General features: G+C 36.4%; 1 long non-coding RNA gene across 1 annotated transcript; it reads right to left on the bottom strand.

Annotated features, from left to right (window-relative positions):
- Nucleotides 1–10,110: 10,110 nt before the first annotated feature.
- Nucleotides 10,111–13,749, bottom strand: LOC125499407 (uncharacterized). Its single transcript, XR_008970410.1, has 3 exons — nt 12,900–13,749; nt 11,759–11,852; nt 10,111–10,165 (listed from the first exon to the last, which is right to left on the bottom strand). It is a non-coding gene; the product is annotated as an uncharacterized LOC125499407 (long non-coding RNA).
- Between the last annotated feature and the right edge of the window lie 11,981 nt (nt 13,750–25,730).

Genomic DNA, 25,730 nt, shown 5'->3' with positions numbered 1-25,730 from the left:
GCAAAACCATAATTAATCCAAGGTGAACTACAGTCAATACTGGATGACAAATAGCAATGCCCCATCATTATATTGAGATAGCCACAAATACTGATTCTTTTTCGAACAAAATATTTAGAAAAATTCCAACACATTTACTAAGAAACGCTAATTTTTCTATGAAACAAATTAAGGACATATATTAATAAATAATGAGGTTAAGGTGGTGTAGTAGTTGTATCGGTTCCCATCTTATATTTTTGAAGTTTAGGACTTAAACTTCATCGGACTCATTTAAGAAATTTTTCATATTCTCTCCTTAAGTGAACTCACTTCATCTTATCTTAAAAAATTTAATAAATAATATAAAAGTAATAAAAAAATTATATTAAATAGCTTAAGCCTATGACGTACACTAAAACTTTACTCTTTAAAAGCTAAAAGTTATGTAAGATACAAAAAATATTAAATATAATTGACAAGAAAAAAAACAAGAATAATATGACCGGAAGTGTCTATTTAACGCCGTTAGGGTTGTTTGAAGTTTGAACGCACATAAATTTTCTACAATGTTGAAATTTGTATTTTTTTTTTCTTATAAATATATTATCATTTGCACCCACTCAAAAAATCAGGACATATTTTGCACCCACTAGGCCACTAATATATTACTTTCGATCCGCTACTAACATCAAGTTATACATAGCCACATAGGTACATGCATGATACAAAACATAATGTGATTACATAAATTCATTTTGCATGAGATTAAATTTATGATTTATAAAGTTTGACGAAAAGAATATAGGAAGTGATTTCAACCAAATTTATGGCAGGCATCTAAATATCTGCTTTTAGCTATACCTATGTTACAACTCAACATGATGAAATGGTTTGAGTTTCAAATTAATGAGTTCGTTTGAATTGTACTGCTTGATTAGGAGCACTAGAACCGATAATCACAACTTGACGATTAGTTATCATATTTGATACTTTAGCTGATATTTAATTTAGTGATCCATGCCGATTGATCAAAAATATATGTCAGCGTGACAAGCTTAATAACTGATATCCAAATCATAAGACACATATATCTGTATTATATACCAAGTAGTACTTGGTCTAGTGGTAAGAAAAGCACCCTTCCAACCTTAAGGTGGGTGTTCAATCCCCACTAGAGGCACTTTGAGGGTAGATATTTCCCTTACCCTTCCCCCTTACTCTCAAGTTTCTGGCCCATTAAGATCCGAGCGGGTCCGTACCACTTCTTCTTATCTCTATTATATAAGGGAAGGGGGGAGCAATGGTGTCCTCTTTTGAAATGCCTATTTTGCCCCCCTTCTCTTTCTAAATCACAAAAGGAATGTCATAATCAAAATACCGAAAATAAATTTACAACACTCACAAATCACTTAAAAGAAGAAACTTTACAAATCACCCATACAATTGAGAAAATCACGTTATAAAAATCACGCAAATCACACAAATAATCAGGAAACTTTATTCCCCTCAAAAAAAAAATCAGGAAACTTTATTAAAACTTAAAATAAATATACAAACTAAAACTAATAACCTAGAACGTCAATACATATAAACATTTACAAAAATTTACTTACAAATCACTATTCTCAAGAACCATTCACAATTAATGGTGGGTCATGATAAAACGTAGAGGTGTATTTGTAGTGAAATCAGAATTTAGAAATTAGTCAGAAAAAAATTATTTACTTTTTTTTTATAGTGTTTCCTATATATAATGAAACTTTTACATATATTTGGACGTATTTTTTTCTATTATATAATAGCGATAAATTATCAAGGTAAAAAGGTTTATATAAAATATCATTCAAGAATTAAAGTACAATATATCTCTATTATATAATAAGGAAAGGGGGGAGCTATGGTGTACCCGAATGAAGAGACTATCTTACCCCCTTCCCATTCTAAATTACAAATTGACTTACAAATCAAAGGAGGCTTCAAACAAAAATATCAAAAATATAATTATAACAATCACTCACAAGTCAACTAAAATCATAAAATTGCATAATTTACGTTATGCAAATCACTAAAATGAGGAAACTTTACAAAAACTTCAAAATTCACTTACAAACTACAACCTATGAAAAAATTGACTTAAAATCAAAGTGTCTACTTTCTTTACAATTTATGAAGTACTGTACTTAATTCAAAAATCAACTAAAAAATTATAATATTAGAAATCATAAATAAATTCAAAAAATTTTCTATTTTATTCATAGAATTTAACTTTGAAAAGTTAAAAAAAAAAAAAGGAATGTTGAGAGACTTAAGTGACAGAAACTAAGCCAATCAAAATTTGCAACTAAAAACAATTATACTTCGTATGTCTAATGTTCAAATTTTAACTTTTATGCCGGAGAAAATTGAGTTTTTGTTCGAAAAAAATTCAAGCATGCATCGCGTGCAAAAAATTCTAGTCTATATATATATAATGGTATCCTCTTTCGACATGCCTATTTTGCCCCTCTTTCCTTTCTAAATTACAAAAGAATGTCAAAATCAAAATCGACACTCAAAGAAAACTGCCGAAAATTAATTTACAACACTCACTCACAAATCAATTAAAAGAAGAAACTTTACAGATCACTCATACAATTGAGAATGAAAATCACGTTTTAAGAATCACGCAAATCACTCAAATAATCAGGAAACTTTATTAAAACTTAAAATTAACATACTAACTAAAACTGATAACCTAGAATGTCAATGCATACAAAAACATTTACAAAAATTTACTTATAAATCACTATTCTCAAGAACAATTTACAATTAATGGTGGGTCATGATAAAAAAAAACTAGAGTTGTATTTGTAGTGAAATCGAAATTTAGAAGTTAGACAAGGAAAAAAATTATTTACTTTTTTTATAGTGTTTCCTATATATAATGAAACGTTTACATATATTTGGACCTATCTTTTTTTATTATATAATAGAGATTAATTATCAAGGTAAACATATTAATATAAAATATCATTCAAGAATTAAAGTACAACATATCTCTATTATATAAGGGAAGGGGGAGCTATGATGTCCCCGAATGAAGAGACTATGTTACCCCCTTCCCATTCTAAATTACAAATTCGCTTACAAATCAAAGGGGGCTTCAAACAAAAATACCAAAAATATAATTATAAAAATCACTCACAAGTCAACTAAAATCATAAAATTGCATAATTTACGTTATGTAAATCACTAAAAGAAGAAACTTTACAGATCACTCATACAATTGAGAATGAAAATCACGTTTTAAAAATCACGCAAATCACTCAAATAATCAGGAAACTTTATTAAAACTTAAAATTAACATACTAACTAAAACTAATAACCTAGAATGTCAATACATAAAGAAACATTTACAAAAATTTACTTACAAATCACTATTCTCAAGAACAATTTACAATTAATGATGGCTCATGATAAAAAAAAATAGAGTTGTATTTGTAGTGAATCGAATCTAGAAGTTAGACAAGGAAAAAAATTATTTACTTTTTTATAGTGTTTCCTATATATAATGAAACGATTACATATATTTGGACCTATCTTTTTTCATTATATAATAGAGATTAATTATCAAGGTAAAAATGTTTATGTAAAATATCATTCAAGAATTAAAGTACAACATATCTCTATTATATAAGGGAAGGGGAGCTATGGTGTCCCCGAATGAAGAGACTATGTTACCCCCTTCCCATTCTAAATTACAAATTCACTTACAAATCAAAGGGGGCTTCAAACAAAAATACCAAAAATATAATTATAACAATCACTCACAAGTCAACTAAAATCATAAAATTGCATAATTCACGTTATGCAAATCACTAAAATGAGGAAACTTTATAAAAACTTAAAAATTCACTTACAAACTACAACCTATGAAAAAATTGACTTGAAATCAAAGTGTCCACTTTCCTTACGATTTATGAAGTACTATACTTAAATCAAAAATCAACTAAAAAATTATAATTTAGAAATCATAAATAGATTCAATAAAATTTCTATTTTGTTCATAGAATTTAACTTTGAAAATTTAAAAAAAAAAAATAACAAAAAGAATGGTGAGACAATTAAGTGACATAAACTAAACCAATCAAATTTCGCAACTAAAAAACAATTATACTTCGTATGTCTAATGTTCAAAATTTGACTCTTACGCCGAAGAAAATCGAGTTTCTGTTTAGAAAAAATTCAAGCACGCATCGCGTGAAAAAAAATTCTAGTATTATATAAATCAAGGCGAGTAATGGTGTCCCCCTTTGAATTTACATATTCACCCTTCACAACATAAAACCATGACACACATAAACTTGCCAATAAAAAAGATTCAATCAAATTAAATTTAGATCCCATCAACTAAAAAAATTCATAATCAAGAACTTACAAAAAAAAAATGGTATTCTCATTAAAAAGACAACTCATATAATACAAAATTAATCACAAATACAAACTCCAAAAAAATTCAGTTTCTTCATTACTTGGATATGCAATTTCATCACTTGCCGACTATAAAATATTTTTAGATACACTAGTGGAAAAAAGTCCATCCGATGCGGTCAAAATCGGGCTTACAGATGCGGTTTTGATCCGCATAAGATGGACCCGCAGCAGATTAAGAAAATAATCTGATGCAGTTCATGACCGCATCAGATTCCCACTACCTGATGCGGTTTTGTCCATGACCGCATCAGATTTTGGGCTGAAGGAATTTTAAAAAAAACCTGCTTTGCATTGCAGGTGTACAACAACAAAGCATGTTTTTTTGTACGAAAATGTTGAAAACGCAAAATTTTGATGCTTTGATACACAAGCATATATATATATATTCATATATATACAATAACAATACATATGAAAATGAACGAAAATTTAAAAAAACTAAATCTAACTAAAAAACATAATTTACATAAATTGAACGAAAATTACAAAAAACCGAACTTGATTTAGCTAAAAATATAAATTACAGAAAATAAACCAAATTAAAAAAAAAAAACTAATGAAAAGAAAAAAAAATGTAAATTACAGAACGAAAATTACAAAAAAACTAAAGAAAAGAAAAAAATAATAACAAAACTCAGATCTAAGAAATGAAAAACGACAAAAACAATAAAAACCTTTCGAAATTCGTCTTTGTCTTCGTTCAACCTTTCGAAATTCGTCTTCGTCTTCGATTCAACCTTTCGAAATTCGTCTTCGTCCTCGATTCATCTTCATCTTCGATTCATCCTCGTTTCGTCTTCGATTTGGCTTCGTGAAGACTCGTGCATGGTTTGAGAGGGAGGAGGGAAGATAGTGAGAGCGACGGTGCAGTGAGAGCGATGATGAAAACCGGGAGAGCGACGGTGGTTGTTTGTGAGACAGTGAGGAGAGGAGAGGAAGAGGAGTTTTAGGGTTTGTGATAGAGAGGGCGCCGTTTTAATTAGGGTTTGTGAGAGAGAGAGAGGGTTATGAGAGGGAGAGAGAGGGAGAGCGTTATGAAAGGGAGGGAGAGTTGGAGAGGGTTATGCGATCCACTTGTCTCAGATGGGTTACGCGAGAATATGGGCCAAGCATGCCAAGACTATGGGCTACGCGAGATTTTAAAAAAATAGGAAAATCTGATGCAGTGCACCAAAACCGCATCAGATTTTGTAATCTGATGCGGTTCACCAGTGGACCGCATCAGATTGTCCTCCCAGCTTTTCCTCTTATTTTTTATGTTGATTTTCGGATGCGGTTTTACTAAAATCGCATTTGTTAATGTGACATATAAGGTTTTTTTTCCACTAGTGATACTATTTGTAAGTATTTAAATACTTTTTACTCACCAAATGAAGGTGAACATAGATACGTACTTTCATAATTTTATATTTCATTTCTTTTAATATCGGGCAATAATTATGCCTAAAATGTAACCGCACACATAGAGTGCAGAAAATGCTAGTATTTTTTTAAAGTAAGATGAAATTTCTTGCACAATAAGAATGGGGGATTCTACTTTATAAAGGGCAAGAATCGAACCCTTGTCACAAGGGTAGAATTAGGGCCTTCAACCAACTAGGTCAATCTTGATTCATAAAGACACATTTATATGAGATGTTAACTTATAAATTTAAAAAAAGAAACATAATTATTTAGTGCGTTTGTGGAATCACCTAATTATTTTTGTTATTTTAATGCTAATATATGTTGTCCTTATGGTTGCATATATAAGAAGATCAAAATGAAAATATTAAATAATAAATAAGTATTATTACATCAATTGATGCATGATTATGTCATAATTTCCTAAACTAAGTGATTATTAGGTTAAATGTAGGGAGTGCAAGATCCTTGAAACTTTATTTTTCCATGTAATTATATTTCCTAGAAATTGCTAAACATTATTTGGATATTCATGGGAAATGAAAATTCCTACGGGAATTCCACTTACCTAGGTCCCTTATGTAAGTTATTTCCTCTATTTTTTGAGAAGTAGAACCTCCTAGGAATTTAATTAATACTTATATATGCTGTGATGGATCCAAAAATTTAAATTTGGAGGTATGGACGTATAATGAAGATAAAGTAGGGGGGAAAGTTTCGCAAAATAGTTCAATACATAGGTTTTACAATTGAATATCCAATATATGTAGTCATATAACCCAATAAAGAAACACATACATATGGTCAAAACTCAAAAGTAAATGAATTTAGTTAGTCGCTTCCTGATTGAATTGATAAAAATGAATCAATTTTCATATTTCATTTCACTCATATAAAACATAAGTCATACTCATTAGAATATCCTTCTTCGTAACCCAAAAAAAGGTTCATACTCTTCTCTTTTGCTTTTTCTCTCCTTCGCAATATTTTTACATCTTTAAAATCAAAATTATTTGAAAAAAGGAATGAAATTAGGAAGTAGAGAGAAAACTAAAAATGTAAATAAAGTATTGGAAAGTGGATGTCTACTTATAGAGAATGAAAAGCTATGAATTTGGGTATTTCTTAGTATCTTTTCTAAATTATATTTGTGAAATATTAATAATGTTAAGAAAATTGCAACGTCTATATTAAATTGGGCCAGCAGAGAGGCGACAGTGTCGTATAATAAATGTCTCGCACAGGAGTCCGACAAACAACAGACTAGCAGATGCTTTGTTGGATTCTCTTTCTAGCTGTGGTGATTTTCTTTAAGCTTCAAGCACAACAGAACTTGTAGTCAGTATTTTTATTTTTATTTTAAAAGTTGATTTATCTTTTTTTGAAATGGGAATACAACTATCTCTATTACATAAGGGAAGGGGGGAGCAATGGTGTCCTCTTTTAAATGCCTATATTACCCTCCTTTCCTTTCTAAATTACAAAAGGAATGTCAATATTAAAATGGGGGTTCTAACAAAGCCATCGGAAATCAAATTTCAACATCACTCAAAAATCACTTATATCAGGACACTTTACAAATCACTCATAGAATTGAGAAAATCACAAAAAATCATTAGAAATCATAGATAAATTCAATACAATTTCTATTTTGTTCATAAAAGACTGGTGAGAGACTTAAGTGACAGAGACTAAACCAATTAAATTTTGTAACTAAAAACAGTTTTACTTTGTAAGTCTAATGTTCAAATTTAGTCTTTTACATACGTCGAAAAAAATCGAGCATTTGTCTTAAAAAAATTCAAGCACGCATCGCGTGCAAAAAATGCTAGTATCCCCATATACCAAGTTGGGTCCATCACTGCTTATATGCAATCCTAAGGACTGCTTATATGAAAACCTATAAATAAAAATGATATATGCAAAGGTTTCATTTTCTTTTATATAATAGAATATTGAGCTCGTCCTTTGTTGGACGGTATGATCACAACTTTTACCTTTTTTTTGTCGAACTTTTGACGAATACTTGATAAGCATCACGAAAGGAATAACAAACTAGTTAACCACTATCACCCACCATCTAATTATTGGAGATGTTAATTAGACTTCTATGAGAATCGACAAAACTAACAAATATAGACGAGGAAATAATTTACTAAATACAACTTAGCCTAGTGGTTAAGACTTTAGTATATGTAGTTGAGGTCTCGGGATCAAACCCTATACTACGCAATTAACCAAGGATGTCTTGGCCTAGTGATTAAGATTGAGGTGTTGTGAACGATAGCTCACAGGTTCGAATCCCCCCTCCCCTTATTTGTACTTTGTACAGTGTTCGTGGCTTATATGAATAAAAAAAATAGATGAGGAAAAAACCTCCAATAAAAATAAGGATATATTATCTTTTAAATATTTGGAAACAAGATACTTTTTCGATAGCAAAAATTAATGCAGCAATTAAATGTGTCATACCTTATCAATAATATCCAATTATTACATTATTTATGTCACCGTAAAAGTTTTAAAAACAGTAAAGTATTATCACTAAAAATGTGGATGGCAGCCTTAGATTAGGGTGTTGTTACATAGGGAGGGGTGTGGAGTGAGGAGAGATGAACGACTTTTCCATCATTGAGTTCTTGATTTATATCATGTCAAAAAAAAAAATTGTCCACGGCTGAGGTCGGTCAATTAAACATGTTAGGTTATGGCTTCTTCTTTCTGTAAGATAAGCTCAAAGTTGCATTATTAGTTGCTTTATCTAACGACCTTTAATCTACTAACATAAAATTGATTGTATGTCTTTCTTTATCTCGCAGACTACAAAGGCAATAATTCTGCACCTTATAATGTAGACAGCATACAAGCGACAAGTAACGGTGATCAAATTGAAAGCTGACTCTTAAATCTGACCTTTCAACAAAAGACGAATTATGGTCAAAAGATACATTAGAATTTTCTATAACAAATCCAGTTTTATGCTATATAGTTCTTCCTCGGTTACAAAATAATCCTGTTTCTTTTTAACATTAAAGTTAGGCACCATAAAAACCAATAACATGGAAAAAAAATTAAAGTTGAACATATATAATGTTTACATATTTTTCAGCAGGTACCTCTAAATTTTTATATGAAATACAACGAGCACACTCTCCATTTAAAAAAATATATCTGGAGCCCTTGCAGTTTAAAAAATGCACAAGGTGTCCTTCAGGTTTTGGAACCTATTGTGGAATATTAGTATATTTACGAGTAAAGAACTACGTAACAGTTGGCCTCATCTGTGGGGAGACGCAACAATGATTGATTGTCACTCATCCAATGTAGCTAGAAATAGAAGCTTTGAGGTTCGAGAAGAGGATACAGTGGATGACGAAAGGCCACCGCGAGGAAGGGTTAGGCCTCCGGCTATTGTCAATCTTCCTAGACGTAGTCGAGAGCCTGTCATTCAGGAGAATCTTGAGCGTCCGGTGACATCTGCCCCTCTAGAAAACGTCTTGCACCAATTTCAGACTAAGATGGTTGAGGTTGTCCAGGAGCAGATCAAGAGTAACACTACTAGAAAAGGAGTGTTGTGAAGACGCTTTTTGGCCCAATTGGCGACGCATAAAAGTGTCGCGAAATTTGCTCTCGACGCTGCCAAAAAGCGTCGAGCAGAATCAGTCGGCAATTCGCGTCTCCAAAAAGCGTCGCCATTGGCAACGCTGTACAACGTCCCCCTTACCTATATAGGCGTCGCCACATTGGTTAGTGGGGGTGCCATCAATTAATTTATAAACGCTTTAAAGTGTCCTAATTCGAGATGCTTTTAGTCGACTACAATTAGTCACGACGCTTTTTAGTGTTGAGAGAAATTTGGCTGGAAAATTATTCTTATATTTGTCATAAGTTTTTGACAAGGAAAAGCGTCTAGATTTTGTATGGACTCTTTTGATACGTTTTTCATAATTAATTAATTAACAAATAATTATATATAATAATACAGTAATAATATAATATATATATACACACACTAAGGTATAAAAAAAAACTTTGATCAATATATTATAAATATATACTAAGATAATTAAAATCCCTACAAATATTGCATATTCACCAAAATCCTAGCCATATATGTATTTTTTATAAACATAATTGCAAATTGTATGTCGTAGTTAAGTCTAATTAATAAAAATTCCAAAGTGAAATAACCTTGAAAATAAGCTAACTAATAAGATCTAGCGCGCTAGCAAAATAGATGACGGATGGTTAGCTACTTTGAAGCCATCCGTTCTTGATCTGTTGCACCTTCATTATTTTCGAGTACCTTCAAAAGGAGATAAAAAAGACAAAAAAATATAATCAGTAAAATATATATAAAAGTTTAGATTAGCAAGCTAAGAAAAATGGCTACAATTATGCACCAGCACGCATGAAACTTTTTAAAACGAACGAAATTTCATTATGTTAAGAAAGATAATCATAGCAATAATTCAATAAACAGCAATCAACATTCCATGTATTAGAATTACTCCTAATCATGATGATCAGTAAAAGCACAGTAGACATTACCATAGGAGCAATGAAGAGAAAAGACTATAATCAACATATTTCCAAAGGAAACCATTAAAGCTAATTAGAAACACCTAAACTATCACAGAAAGAAAGTATTCAGCCAAATCACCCCTCCTTTCTCCAGTTTCATGAGTACCAGACATCTTCTGCCTCTGATGAGTAATGCCATAACCATCAAAATCGAGACGTGAAAGAAATTTAAATACCTTTCCACCATCTCCCAACAGGAGCCTTGACACTATGACCCAAGTAATTTTCTCTGTGTTTATCAACCTTTACATCATCCCAAGTGAATTCTGAAAATGAAAGATGATTATCAAAAGATACCCATAAAATATGAGAAAGGAAAATGAACACAAGCCAAACAATAACAGAAATTTACAACATTCCTAATACCAAATCACAATTCCGGAGAAGAAAAAGCAATAAACCATAATTCTATCACAGCATACCAAGAATTATACAATTAGAAAGAGAGTTCAGAGAAGAGAATGCATTAAATTATAAGCTAATCACATCATTCCAAGAATTATACCTTGATTGTGTCTTGTACAGTCACTCTTAGCAAGAATAGTTTGTACAGTCACTCCTAATCATGATGATCAGTAAAAGCACAGTAGACATTACCATAGGAGCAATGAAGAGAAAAAAAACACATAGCATCCTCAAACCAAACCAAGTAATATCATGTTATCTCATATATTCTCCCCATATGTTAGACAAAGGAGCTAAAATAACATGAGAAGCTAACTGCCCATTCATTAATCACCCAAGCCCACAATCAATCTATTACAGCTCCCTAATGATGTAAATGGCTGACCTAACGATCAAAATCTTCAGACTACTACAATAGATTATGTTGTGATATTCTTTCATCCGTGCTCAATGGTTCTAATAAACACTGTCTTATCAATATCAGGATCAAAATTAGCTGGTCCTGACCTGTGGTCATAAGCACTTGAGAGCCTAAATCTATTTTAAAGACTAATAGCTGCAAAAACTTCTCAGAAACATCAAACACCTGTACCAGGCACTTTTTTGCCCTCATTCTAGATTTGAGACTTAAAGCAACCTGTCCGAGTAGTTCTATTGAAATAAAATGCAATACAAGATAATAAACCTCGGCACAAATATAAACTTTTCAAAAAAGATTCAAATTGCAGAATCAACAGTTTCCAAAAACTGGCCCTATTGTAAATCATAATGCAATGACTAGCTAGAAAATAATCATCAATACCATTCTTTGAAATTCGTCGAAACAATCTCATCAACAATACTGAAAACTGATATGCATAATGGACGGAAATTAACTGAATAAAAAAAGAGAATTGCAACAGAAACTGACCGCGAGAATAACAGCTCATATCTAGCTTCGCATACATATAATGTTATGTTCATTGAACTCAATGAACCACGACATAAAGTTTCTGCCAGCATCTCTGTGATGTTAGGTTAAATAATTAGAAGGCACTTTATAAGGGACAGGTAAAGTAGGTGTCTCGATTAAATGATGTGAAAACTTCACCAGAACAGTGTACTTGATAATTCAAACCCGAGGTGGGTTGTGTTTGCATCATTGTTCTGGGTGGTTTTTGTATAGGGCAGCAAAAATAGAATGTATGTCTAAATTTAAGCTGTTCATCGTTGTACAAGGGTATATTAGAATAAGCATAGATGCCATATGAACATAAAAATTGCTAAGATTTTGAGATCATCCAGGAAATTACTTTATGCTTATTTAAGTACAAAAAATAGACAGCCAAGTCAAAACCAACTGCTGATTATTCAAAAGAAAACAGCAGATGCAAATTTTTCTAGATGCATCTATAGCACATTAATAAATATATAATTGTATATAGCTAAATTAAGTTGTTGGGTTTTTAAGCAAGTGATTCATACATATATCTGGGTTATGAACACTGATTTTAGGCTTGATAAACACTAATTCATTATTGTACATTTTTACTGTGATGCTGTTGAGATTATCCGGGTTTGTTGAAGAAGGATGCAGAATACACAGCTCTTTGGCAGATTAGGATCTATAACAGCTGCTCACCACATTAATCTTCCAAAAGAAATAGTGACACTTTTAGCAGGCCTAATCCCATCCTTATGCAGCAAATACTTTATATTTCTACTATCTAGTTAACTGATTCTATTTCCTAAAATATTGCTTCGTAAACTCTTAACACTTATTACACATAATTTCCATTTTGTCCTTAGTTTAACTTGGACATACCATTCTAAATATAACTCATAGAATATAAAAAACTTTAGTGAATACTTATTGTCTATAGTGGGCATTAGCTAAAGTTTTGTTACTAGTTGGTTAGAAACGAAATAAGAGTTGAGCTTAGTTAAAGAAAGAAAAACTCACATTTAACAAGTTTACCTTCTAGCTACAATTACTCTATTACCAAGCACTTTACTACATCTAAATATAACTACTATCTATAGAAATAAGAGAATTTTCAGGTGGTAATTACCTAAACTGAACCTTGTTACGAACTCTGAATGATCACTAGAACAATGGGTGCCATTTTTCAGACTGTTGCCATGATGTCCTTTTGGGCAAGAGCACTTGTAACCACCAGGGGAGTTGGTACATGTATGAGAGCAAGGGTTGTTTGGCCCAGCACACTCATCAACATCTGCCAGAGAAAAGATATGAGAGATGATCTCATTATAGTAGTTACTGAGTAAAAGAAAGCTACCAAAAGCATTAGTGTAAAAACAGATTAAATTAGATACTTATATATGGAAACAAGAAATCACTCGCTCGACTATGTTAAATACTGCATGGAAATTTCAAGAAAATTCGATGTCAAATTGCAGAATTTTTATGGAAATTAGAAAATCGGATGAGAATGTTACAGAATTGCAGAAAAAAGGCAATCATTCGAGACAAACCTGCTGACGACTTGAATTGAAATTTCCAGAAATTCGTTGTCAAATATTTCAATTTCGCGAAAATCTTCGCAATTGCTTTAAGACTGATAGGAGGTTGAAGATGAACAATTTAATGAAGAAATCGAAGAAATGAAAAAAAAAAAAAAACGGTAAGAATCGGAGACATACCTGCGGCGCACGAACTGGAGAGTGAATTAGGCTAGATTTGAGACTGAGATTGAATTGTGAAGAATTAGGGTTCGTGTGTGCGTGGAGTACTGAAGTGGGAAGTTAGGCGGTTTCGTTCTTGACTTCTTGTATAGCGTTCCTAGAAGGTGAAGCACTATTTAACATAACACGTGAACTGCACGTGTCCTGAACGACGCCTAAAAGCAATGAAGCATCTTGACGACGCTTTTAAGCATAGAGGATAGGCGGGAATTTGCAAACCCCCCAACGCCTATATCCACGCGTCGAGGATAAAGCATCTCGAATGTATGGCTTTTGTAGTAGTGTAATATGTTATTTTTTCAAGTAAACCCGTATCCAGCTGTTGTCAACCCTCTAAGAGGGCATTCTCAGGAGGGTCGTCCAAGTTGGCATGCTCGTCAGGAGCTATCTAAGAGGCTCACCAAAGGAAAATAGCCAGAAGTTAGTGAGCAGCGAAGGAAGATGGACTGGAAGTTGGTGGTCCGAACTCAAGATAACATTCATCCACGTGGGCATAGGATGGAAACAGATCTTCGAGAGTATCTGGAGGCAAAGAAGGCTGCAGCTTTGCAGTAGTTGGGCCACAGGATCCACCCCTCTATCTAAGAATACTCCGTTGAGGCTACCGTCCAAGACTAAGGGAAGAAGTCTGGGACCCTTTGTTGTTCAGCCAAGACAGGAGAAGACAGTGTTACAACTAATGGTTTATAGGCGACCGGGGCTCGCAAACACCTCCGCTAATCCAATACTAAAGGAATATCGTAGGGAGCACATACCCATTGAGGAACTGCGGAGAGCTCTCCGGATTAACTGGCCGACTCCATTTTCGGCCAGAATTATGGATGCACCCCCTTTTCCAAAGGTTAGGCTTCCTACAATATATCCCTTTGATGGAACCACCCCGATCCGGACGATCACTTGTCTGCATACAAGCATCAAATGTATATTCAGGCAGTAAATGATGCCACGTGGTGTAAGAATTTCCCAGTCACTCTAAAAGGTGTGCACCTGGCTCAAAAATGATTTAATAATCTCCCCCTAACTCAGTGAATAATTTCACAGAACTTAGCTATCTTTTCACTAGTCACTTGTGGCAAATCGACAAGAACAAAAAACAAGCATGCACTTGGGTAAGATCATCCAAGGAACGAAGGAAGCTTTGAGTAGTTTTGTTAAGAGATTCAATATGGAGGCATTGCAGATTCAAGATCTCAATGCCGGTGTGGCCTTTGACGCCTTCATCATAGGCTTGAGGCCAGGAAGCTTTAAATTCGATCTGATAAAAAAGAAGATCACTACTTTAGGTGAGGCCCTCAGAGAGGCTGAAGCATTCATTCATGCTACTGAAGTCTGTGCCGAAGCAAAGCATCCGAAAGCAAAAAAAAGGTTGAGGAAACAGTTCATCCGAAGAAAAACAATCCTAAGAAGGCCGAAACTTGGGCTCTGAATTCTACGACCACTTCATCTGGACGAAGCAAAAGAAGAGTGTCTAAAACTCCAACAGAGCCCATAACGTTCAACAAGGATCAATACTCCATTCTTATGGAGATTTAAGATCAGCATGAACTGAAGGCCCTGGCCGTGATGAAAACTCCCTATAGAAATAGGGACAAGAGCAAGTATTGTCACTTCACAAGGATTGTGGCCATGAAACGAACGAATGTAAGCATCTCAAGAGAGCTTTGGGGAATTAGCTCGGAAAGGAAAGATGAATTCTTATTTGCCTCAGGGGGGAGAAAATTCCAAATGAAAGACGATTGTCAAAACAAAAAGAAAGAAAGTGAAAATACCAATGAGGATGTGGTTCTTGTTATATCAGGAGGATTTGTTGCTGGGGGACCGACTAATAACGGTTATGAGAACTATCTTAGGGAACTCGGCCAGGTCTTGCTAACCAATCAAACAAAGACTAACCTATTCCGTAAAGTGGTAGTCAGCGAGTTAGATCGGTGGAAATTGAGAACTTCTCATGATGATCCCTTGGTGGTGGAGATGAAGATAGCAATTAAATTTGAGATAAGAAGAATTATGATTGACACCGGAAGTTCAACGGACATCATAAGCATCGATTGTTTGTCAAGGCTGAAATTCGACGAAGGTAACTTAGTCCTAGTCCATCACCCAATTATCGGGTTTGTAGAGGAATCATCCACCCAATGGGAACAGTTACATTGCCAGTTCGGGTTGGAGAAAAAGAGGCGTCTAGAACATTGTTTGTTAAGTTCTTGGTCGCCAGAGATTTGACTGCCTACAACGTCATTCTAGGACGACCAACACTAAACCATATCAAGGTTTTAATTGTCACCCATCTCATGCTGATAAAGTTTGAATGTGATAGGGGCAAAATTGGATCTTTATATGTAGATCAACAGGCGGCCAAAGAATGTTATCTCATAACTTTAAGACCCTCATCATGGAAAGGAGAGAAGTCAGATCAGACAAAGGTAACCGCTTAAGGCAAGGCGGCCGAGTATGTAAAAGGCCAAGTGGACGCTTCGAGGTTGGTGGTTGATAGGCCTTAGACGCAGGTTGCTCAGGCAAGCAAACCGTCCAGCCTCTTATCGAGCAAAAAAAGGAAATACATGCCTATAAAAAAGGAAGCACCTTCGTCTCAAGAAGTGATGGCTATCATGGGCGATGTACTTGAACGTCCAGAGCCTGTAGAAGCGCCTGCGGAAATCTGTTTGGACGATAAACATCCCGAAAGGACGCTGAAGGTTTAATATGTTTTTGCTTCAAGACTGAAGGACGAGCTAGTAGGACTACTGAAGGAGTTCGAAGATGTCCTGCATACAATGTTGAAGAAGAGAATTGATCCCGAAGTGGCTATTCATACACTGAATATGGATCCAAGTTTAAAACCGATTCGTCAGAAGAAAAGGCACCTTGGTCCGGCCAGGAATCAGGCCGTCGACCAAGAAGTGCAGAAATTATTGGAGTCAAATTTCATTCGAGAGAAACATTGCCCAGATTGGATAACAAATGTTGACATAGACATGCTTTGTTGGACTACACCGATCTTAACAAAGCATGTCTTAAGGACAGGTTCCCCTTGCCTAAAATAGATCAGTTAGTAGATTCCATGCTTACCACGCCTTGCTGAGTTTCATGGATGCATACTCGGGGTTCCACCAAATTCCATTTGGCCATAAGATCAAGAAAAAACATCATTCATCACGGAAAAAGGGCTTTACGATTGGCTGAGAATGTCGTTCGGCCTCCGTAATGCACCGGCCACCATCCAGCGGCTAATCAACACTATATTTCAGCCACAGTTGGCGCGTAATATAGAGGCCTACATTAATGACATGATTGTCAAAAGCCGGAGGAGCAAGGTCACCTTGGCGATCTCAGAGAGATTTTTGAGACTCTTTAAAAATATAAATTGAAGTTGAATCCTCAGAAATGTGTCTTCCAGGTAGTAGCTGGAAAATTCTTAGGATTTTTCGTCGACCAAAGAAGTATAGAGGCCAATCCCGAGAAAATTCAGGCAATTTTATGCATGATGTCACCGTCCAAGATCAAGGAAGTTTAACGTCTAATAGGGTGCTTAGCAGCCCTAGGACGGTTCTTGTCTAAATCAGGAGATAGATGTCATCACTTCTTTTCGACCATTAAGAAGAAAGCAAAATTGGAATGGACACAGGAAGCTGAGTAAGTGCTTCAGCAGGTAAAGGATCACCTCCATCAACTACCTCGATTGGTCAGTCCAGCCGAGGGGGGAAAATTGTTTCTATACTTGGTCGTCTCGCCATAAGCTGTGAGTGTTGTGCTATTGGCTGAAAGAGAATCAGTGCAAGTTTTCGTTTACTTTGTGAGTCATGTGCTTAAGGATGCGGAATGTTGATATTCGATGGTAGAGAAGTTCGGCTTGGCGCTCCTTATGGCCAGTAGAAAGTTGAGGCCCTACTTTTTGGCCCACATTATGCTAGTCTATACTGACCAACATCTCAAACAAGTTATGCTAAAGATGGACGCCTCAGGGCGAATGCTCAAATGGGCGGTAGAATTGAACATGTTTGACCTGATGTTTGAGCCCAAAAAGGCGATCAAAGGGAAAGCTCTGCTAAATTTATATTTGAGGTTTCTTGGCCAGTTATAGAGCCTGGTAAAATATCCGAGTGAAGGAAGGAGGCATTAGACACTCATGGTAGATGGCTCTTCTATCGTTAATGGATATGGGGCAGGAATAATTTGCCAATCTCCAGGAGGAGATAAGTTTGAATATGCACTCACATTTGAATTTCAAGCGTCAAATAATGAAGCGGAGTATGAAGCAATTTTAGCTGGTATTAACGTGCAAGGCAGCCGGAGCATTGAAGATTGAGGCCAAGTCAGACTCTCTACTAGTCGTGAGTCAGGATATGGAGTTTTGAATGTAAAGAGGCATCAATGAGCAAATATATGCGCCTAATCAAAGAAGAGGTCGAACCCTTGAAAAGGTTTGTTCTTGACCAAGTTCCGAGATCAGAAAATCACCAAGTTGATGCGCTCTCAAAGTTAGCTAGCTCGGCCGAGGGCGATGCACCAAGAACAGTATTATGGGAAGTAAAATCAAAGAAAAGCATTGATCAAGAGCAAATCATATTCCTCGGCCGAGGACAAGTTTGGATGGAACCTATTAAAGAGTTCAAGAGAACAGACCGTCTACCTTCGGATCCCGTAGAAGCTAAGTATGTTGAAGCAAGGGATAAGTGATTCGAGTTACGGGATGAGACTTTGTACAGAAAAGCATTTAACCGCCCTCTTCTCAAGTGTATTACTAGGAAAGATGGATTAGAGGTATCGAAGGAGCTTCATGAGGGAGCATGTGCTTCTCACATATGAGGAAGAGAATTGGGGGAAAAAGCTTTAAGGACAGGGTATTACTGGCCCACCTTAAAAGAAGATGCCCTTATCTATGTCAAAAATGTGATAGTTGTCAAAAGCACGGTAACATGTGCAGAAGCCGTCTAACTATTAGACTCCAGTCCTATTTCCGCTTCCCCTTGCTAAATGGGGCATGGTAATTCTAGAACCATTTCCCATGGAGGCCGGTTAGAAAAAGTTTATGATTGTAGCTGTGGATTACTTCACTAAGTGGGCTGAAGCTGAAGCAATTCGGGGAATCACTACTAATGATGTCAAAGGTTTCATTTGGAAAAACATCATAGCCAGATTCGGCATGACTCAGTCCATCATCTTTGACAATGGACCATAATTCTAGACTCCTAAACTCAAAGACTGGTTGGCTGAACGAGAAATCAAGGCTCACTTTGCGGTTGTAGCTCACCCGCAGGCAAATGGGCAAGTAGAAGCGTTCAACGAAATCTTGTAAAACGGCATTAAAAAGAAACTAGACAATGCTACAGGCCTATGGGTGGATGAATTGCAGTTGTTATTATGGTCCATCAGAACAATGACCAAATATTCAACTAGGGAAACTCCGTTCATGCTTGTCTATGCATCCGAAGACGTCTTGCCCATCGAGATAGAGGAACCTACTCTAAGATTATGTTATACTCAGAAGTGGCCAATTGGGTTGCCCTGCACCAACCTTGGATAAGGTACCAGAGATCAAGGGCAATGCATTGCTAAGAATGCAGTTGTATAAGCTTCGGATGACTCGAGACTTTAAGAAAAGGGTCTCCAGACGACCAGTCAAAGTAAGGGACCTAGTCCTAAGGAAAATGGAGGTTGTTGGCAGAGCCAAAGAGTTGGGCAAACTAACACCAAATTGGGAAGGACCCTATCAAATCATCCAAAAAGTTCGAAGTGGTACCTTTCGTCTTCAGGGCATGGATGGTCGTCCTATTCCACAAACATGGAACTCAGATACCTTGAAAAAGTATCACGTCTGAGCTATTAAGGAAATCTTATTAGATTCTAACAAAAGTGTTGCAGCACAACAATGAAAAGGTAGATATCTATACATATACCTTGGTGATTAGCCAACCAAAATTCATATAATACAATTCTACTTTCTGTTTCTTTACTTGTTACTTAACGCTATTTACTTAAGGGCATCTTACCACCGGCCAGATCAATGGTCTAAATAAGTAATTCTAACTAAGTAACAAAGTAAATAAAAACATAAACGTCCACAATATTAGCAAAACAAGGAAAATTTCCTTGACACCCATTGCTTCTACAAGGAGACCGACCAAACATGTTACAGATCTATAAGGTTTGTCACATGACGAATGATATTCAATTGATAAACTCTACAAGAAGTAACATCAATCTCCTAAAGGAAGACGGCCATAAATAAGAAACCTTAGTAAAGGGATCTTATTACAACCATAACGCCATCCAGGTAATAACTACTGTAGTAAAGGAACAACTTATTACAAATATACAATAAAGAAAGCTGATTGGGCCACCGGTCCCCTGAATGCTTTTGCCCTTCAGAAATCATTGATATTCATGGTTGTTTTCCTTCTTGGAACAAAGGGGATTTTTAATAACATCTACTTCGTCCAAGAAGGGGGGAGAGCAAAGATATAAAGATTCAAGGTTTCAACTAAAGTTGAATTCGTCCAGGAATAAGAAAAAGCAGTAGCCGTAGATGAATTGCCATCTGAATAGCCTTGCCTAAGGTAATGGTCAGTCTATGGTCATGGATGAATTGCACATGACAGCTTGATATCTATCATAAAAAGCATTAAGTTTAAAACCACTTGACGATCATTCCATAACGAAAGAATTTTTCCTGCAGGACCGACTAGAGACAAAAGACGTCTATAAAGTCAGACGAACAATACCAACAATTGTTAAAAATTTTGAAAACAAGACTTGTCTAATAAATAATACGCTGAATAACCATCAGAGGTATTGTTAAATTAAAACACTTCTATAGTCATGGATAAGTAACTTCAACTTTTGAAAATTGAAGTGTTAGAGTAAATTGCAGATCCAATTTGTCCATCAGATGTAATAGTATTGGACGAGTTACGTTTATTCAGAATTCATTGATCTTCAGAATTAGATGAGTCATTATGGTACTTAGCTAACAAAGACAAGACTGGACAAGAAAGCTTTAATATATATTGATTTTTTCAAAAGGATTACAACCTAAAAAATAGAAAAACAAAATGGCCTCGGCCAAGTTACAACAACAAGGGGGCTTAAGCTATGAGCTCTACTCAGCTGGGGGGGGATGGTAGCATCAATTTTTGGAGTCTTTTCCTCGGTCGGCTCTTCCTCCTTTTCGTCATCAGACGATTCCTGAAACACTTCGTCGCTGGCCACCATGGCTCTGTGAAGGCTCTCTTGGAAGTCTAGACGATGTTCATAGCGAGGAAAGTCATCCGCCTCGGCCAGCATTTCGAATGCCTTCACGGCCTAGGTTTTCGAGGTGCCCACAACCTTACTTAGAGCTTCATTGGCATCTTCGAAGGCTTGAACCACTATCTCCTTTAGTCGGTGGTTCTGTGCCCTTAGAAGGCAATTCTCCCTTCTAAGTTGGACATCGACCAGGAGGGCAGTATTTCTCTCAGCCTTCAAGGCCAACTCCAACTAGTCCTTCTCATCAAAGAGACTGTTGATGTGGAGGTAGTTTTTTTTGGCCGCCTCCATCTCAGCCTAGCGCTTCTCCCATGCTTCCCTAGACTAACGATGCAGGTTTTTCGCCATTTGGATATCATGCATGGCTTTGTCCCTGACCGTTGTAGCTTGACGCACGAGATCATTGTTTTTCTTTCTGAGCAATCTAGCCCATTCTTCTGTTATGGTACTACGAGCAAAGAGCTGAAAAGAAGGAGAAAAGGCATGTAAGCCAAAAGATCATGTAAAAACATATTATTGTACAAGTAAAAAAGAGGAACGGTAGAGAAAGGATCACTATACCTCAGCAGCAATTTCAGACATGTAGCCCACATGCCAAAAAAAGCACCTCTCAAGCCTTTGATGTAAGGCTCGGGAAAGCACTTCAAGAGCTCCTGTTTGAGCTTATCACGGTCGGTCGAAGTCATTCTTGTAAAAGCAGCCGAGGATTCATCGTCCGAGAGAACCAGGGAAGCTTCAGGAACAACTTCAGGTTCAGCTGGTCCCTTTCCCTTATCTGAAAAACGAGAATCGTTAGTGTTTCTGACGTGAATGACTACTGCTAGTCTGTTGGACGGACTCATTGGACACCCGCCAACATGCAGCGTCTTAACCACGTTGGAGTAGTAGGACTCACCAGATGACAAGGAAGTAGACCTATAAGTCGGGGTCATCTGGGATACCACCCTCGCAACATGGCCAGAAAAGGCCGAGCCCTCCTTAGTCGCGTCCGGGTGTATGGATTGACCTTTGGCCTTATCCGGGATTTCAAGAAGTACCACCGCGTCCGGTTATTTGACAGCGGTAGAAGGCGTCAGGCTATCATCCCCGACAAAGGGAACGATGGTTGTCGTATCTTTCTGTGTTAAAGACTTCTTCACCTTCGGAAGAGACGGGCGCTCAGCCTTCTTCTTGGCCGTAAAGCCTTTGGATTTCTTGGGAGGAGAAGCGTCCCTCGTGGTGGTCGATTTGTTGGTATCCGCCTTCTCTACCAATGCCTTTGACGTTGGGGGATTTTTCTAAAACAAAATAGAAAACACATGTTAGAAAAATAATCAGTCCCCAAATGAAAGTTGCCAAAGGAGGAAGTCGGCCGAAAGATAGTTGGTCATTCCTCATCCGAGAAAGAGAGTCATCCAAACCCTAAAAAATAATTTCAGTCCCCAGACGAACGTTGCCCGAGGAAAGAAGTCGGCCAAAAGACAGTTGGCCGCTTTCCATCCGAGAAAGAGCGTTGTCCTGAAACTGAAAAGTAATTTCAGTCCCTGGACGAAGGTTGCCCGAGGAAGGAAGTCGGCCAAAAGACAGTTGGCCGCTCTCCCTCTTGGAAACATCCTCGTCCAGAAACTGAATGAAGATTCAGTCCCCAGACGAAAACTAGTTGCAGAAGAAAGCAGGCCAGAAGACTGCTGGCCGCCTTCCCCTTTTGAATAGAGCCTTGTCCTAAAAATGGACAGGCTCCAGAGGTTAGGACGACCATTTTATCATACACCCTGGACGAAGGTCCAGGCCGCACAAAATCAGCTCATAATGGCCGATTCAATAAAAAAAGTAACTAGGGTATCCGTCCTCTTTTCAGAGCCGGTTTTGATTACTCTTTTCAAAGAGAATTGGTGAACTTAGACATGCTGATGTCTCCCATCCAAGGCTTCTTTAGCGCAGCTTTGGCTAGAGCTGAAAAAGAAAACATATGATTAGTAATACAAAATACTCGGACGAAGAATTTTACTTGAGAAATAAAGGGAATACCTCTATATTCGGCCGACCGCAAGCCAGCGCCGACAAGGAAGTTATCATTGTAAAGCATTTCCTTAAATTGTATCCAGTTGGACGGTCCCTTAAAGGAAGAATTATTTGGGGTAGAATACTCTGATATTCTGAAGTATTTTACCAGTTCTTTGTCGGAACTGCTCTCCAGCTCTAAAAAGGATGTTGTTCGTCCAGTGTTGGTAGGAGCTCGGCCAAAGTGGGATATATCCTAGCCATTGTCTCGTTAGGCGCTTGGACGAACAGAAATGCAGCCTTCCAAGCGTGCATCTTGGAGGTCTTGTCCCAAGACGCAAGAAAGCCATGATGGTTACAGACATTGAACCAGGCTCTTTCTACCGTTTTAGGGATTTAGATACATAATCTATATGGGTGAAGGGCGACAAAGAAGGAGAGACGCCCTTTAACTCACAAACGGCCAAAAAAGTCAAAATATTTTGCCAGGAGTTAGGGGCTAATTGATTGTGGCCGTTGTTATAATAATGTACCAGCACAACAAGAATCCGCCTTTTTCGCGTCTGAATTTAGCGTCCGACAATATAAGCGGACAGTAAATTCAAAATTAGCGTCCGATATACGACAGACACTAATTAGCGTCCGTTTTTTTAAATTTAGCGTCCGTTCATTCAACCGAACGCTAATTAGCGTCCGTAAGGATAAAATACCGTCCAAAAGACGGACGGTAAATAAGCGATATAAAAGCCCACACTCGGTTCCTCTACTCGACCAAATAGTGAAATAACCCTAAAGCCACGCCTCTCTCTCTTCCTCACTCTCACGTTTCTCTCTCTTCCTCATTCTCACATTTCTCTCTCTACCGCCTCATCCCACGTTTCTCTCTCTACTTCCTCATAAGAAAATTGAAATCACGCACGGTGCTCTCTCTTTCTTTCAGATCTCACGAAATCAGGTTTTTTTTACTCAGATTTAACTAATAAATATGTTTTTTTTTTAGTTTTGATTGTTGATTATGGAGTTTCTTTTCTCGATTTTCTTTGTTTTTTTGATTTCATTTTGCGTTTTATTGTTCTTGATTTTTCGGTTTTTCCTAGATCTGAATTCCCTAAGATTTTTTAGTTTTTTTTTTTTGTTTTTCGATTTTTCTTTATTTTTTTGAGTTTTCAGTTTTATGAGATTTTGATTTTGTGCGTTTTTATTTTCGATTTGGTTATTCAATTTTTCAATTTCGCGATTTTGGCTTTTTTATCTTTGGTTTTTTGGTTTTTGTCTTGATTTTTTGGATTTTGGGGTTCGAAATTTAGAGATTCTTGGTATCTAGGGTTCGAAATCTGAGGAGTTTTTCCTATATATTTGAATTTTGATTTCTATTTTCAATTTTGTGTTTTTCGTTGATTTGATAATCAATTTTCGTTTTTTTGGGAAATCAGTTTTTCGTGTTTTTATTTTCGTTTTTCGTCTTTTTAATCAATCTGTATTTTTTGATTTATGCTTTTTTTTTTTGTTACTTTTATGTCTACTTTTTTTTTTTATCAAGGGTTGATTTTATATATTCGTCCATAGTTTTAATTCAACTGTTTGTGAGCCGTTGCAGTGCAAATAGTATAGCTACTGCACTTCAGGGCAATTTCTTGTCTTCCTCTTCACCATAGTTGGCTTCACTCAGGCTAATGTTGTTCCTTGTTGTACACCTGAAATTGATCCTTTTTCTTTAATCATGCTTGTTCCTTGTTGTACACTGAAATTGGACGAGGAAAGTCTAAAGCTCTATGTATGATATCGTAAGTAAATTGAGCTATAATGTGGAAAGGATGTTTATTTCTTTTTTTGGTTGATTTTTTTTATTTTTTGGTATTTATAGGTGGCTGGCGGAGCGGTGGCTGACACGGCTCTACTGGTGAGGTTTCTGGTGGTGCGGTGGCTGGCGCGGTAATGCAGTACCTCGGCAGTGGGTCCGACTAGTGTTAGATTGAAGTTGTATTAGATTTGAGTTACAATGTAATTATAGCACTAAATTTTGGTATTAGATTGTAATTAGATATATTTATTTTAAATAAAATTCTCATTTGTTTAATTCTCAATTTTTGTTATTCTAACATTGTTCATCTTGAAATAATAATTGAAAGTTAATAAAATGAATTAAATAAAAATAATAATGTAACATCTTGGGCAAAGTGAAAGGTGAGGTAATAATAAAAGTATCTTGGGCAAAGTGAAAGGTGAGGTGATAAGAAAAGCATCTGAGCAAAAGCATGTTTTGTTTGGTTTACTAATGTAGCGTCCGATTTTCAGCTTTAGCGTCCGATTTTAGTCGCGCTAATTTGCTTCCGACGAAAATCGAACGCTAATTAGCTTCCGACTAATATCGGACGCTATTTAGCTTCCGACTAAAAATCGGACGCTAAAGCTGAAATTTCGGACGCTAAACTTTTAGCGTCCGTTAAGCGGACGATAATTGGACAATTAACGACCAGGGGTTTTGCATCAGCCTTTTAGCGTCCGATAACGGACGCTAATCTCGTTAGCGTCCGATACCGCGTTTTTAGCGTCCGATTTTGACGGACGAAAAAAAGTGACATTCTTGTTGTGCAGCCGGCTAATGAAAGGGTGAAAGAGAAATCTTAGTCCCACGTCCAAAGTCAGCCGATAAATAGCAAAATGGCCAGATGGGGCACTAATAATGGTATCCTCCTTACCTGGAAAGACAAAAGAATACCCCGGCATAGGAATAGCCAAAGAAAAGTGTCTAAGGTCAGTACATAACCGTCCTAGCCAACCTTTATTGGCTAAAATAAACCTAGGGTCAGAAAGAAGACCTAGTCATCTTCTAATTTCGGAAGAAGTTGTGGAGGGGTCATCCGAATCTTTGGAGGGACCGGGTTCGGTTTCTACTTTGTTGGCCTCTTCCACCTCCATGTCTCTCCCAGACGGACTGGCTTCAGAAGTCACTTCAATAGGTCTTTCCTCCT

Source organism: Beta vulgaris, chromosome 7 (assembly GCF_026745355.1).
Source record: "Beta vulgaris subsp. vulgaris cultivar EL10 chromosome 7, EL10.2, whole genome shotgun sequence".
Taxonomy (NCBI): Eukaryota; Viridiplantae; Streptophyta; class Magnoliopsida; order Caryophyllales; family Amaranthaceae; genus Beta; species Beta vulgaris.
Note: the sequence above shows the minus strand (reverse complement) of the source record. Positions and strands in the feature narration are given on the sequence as shown.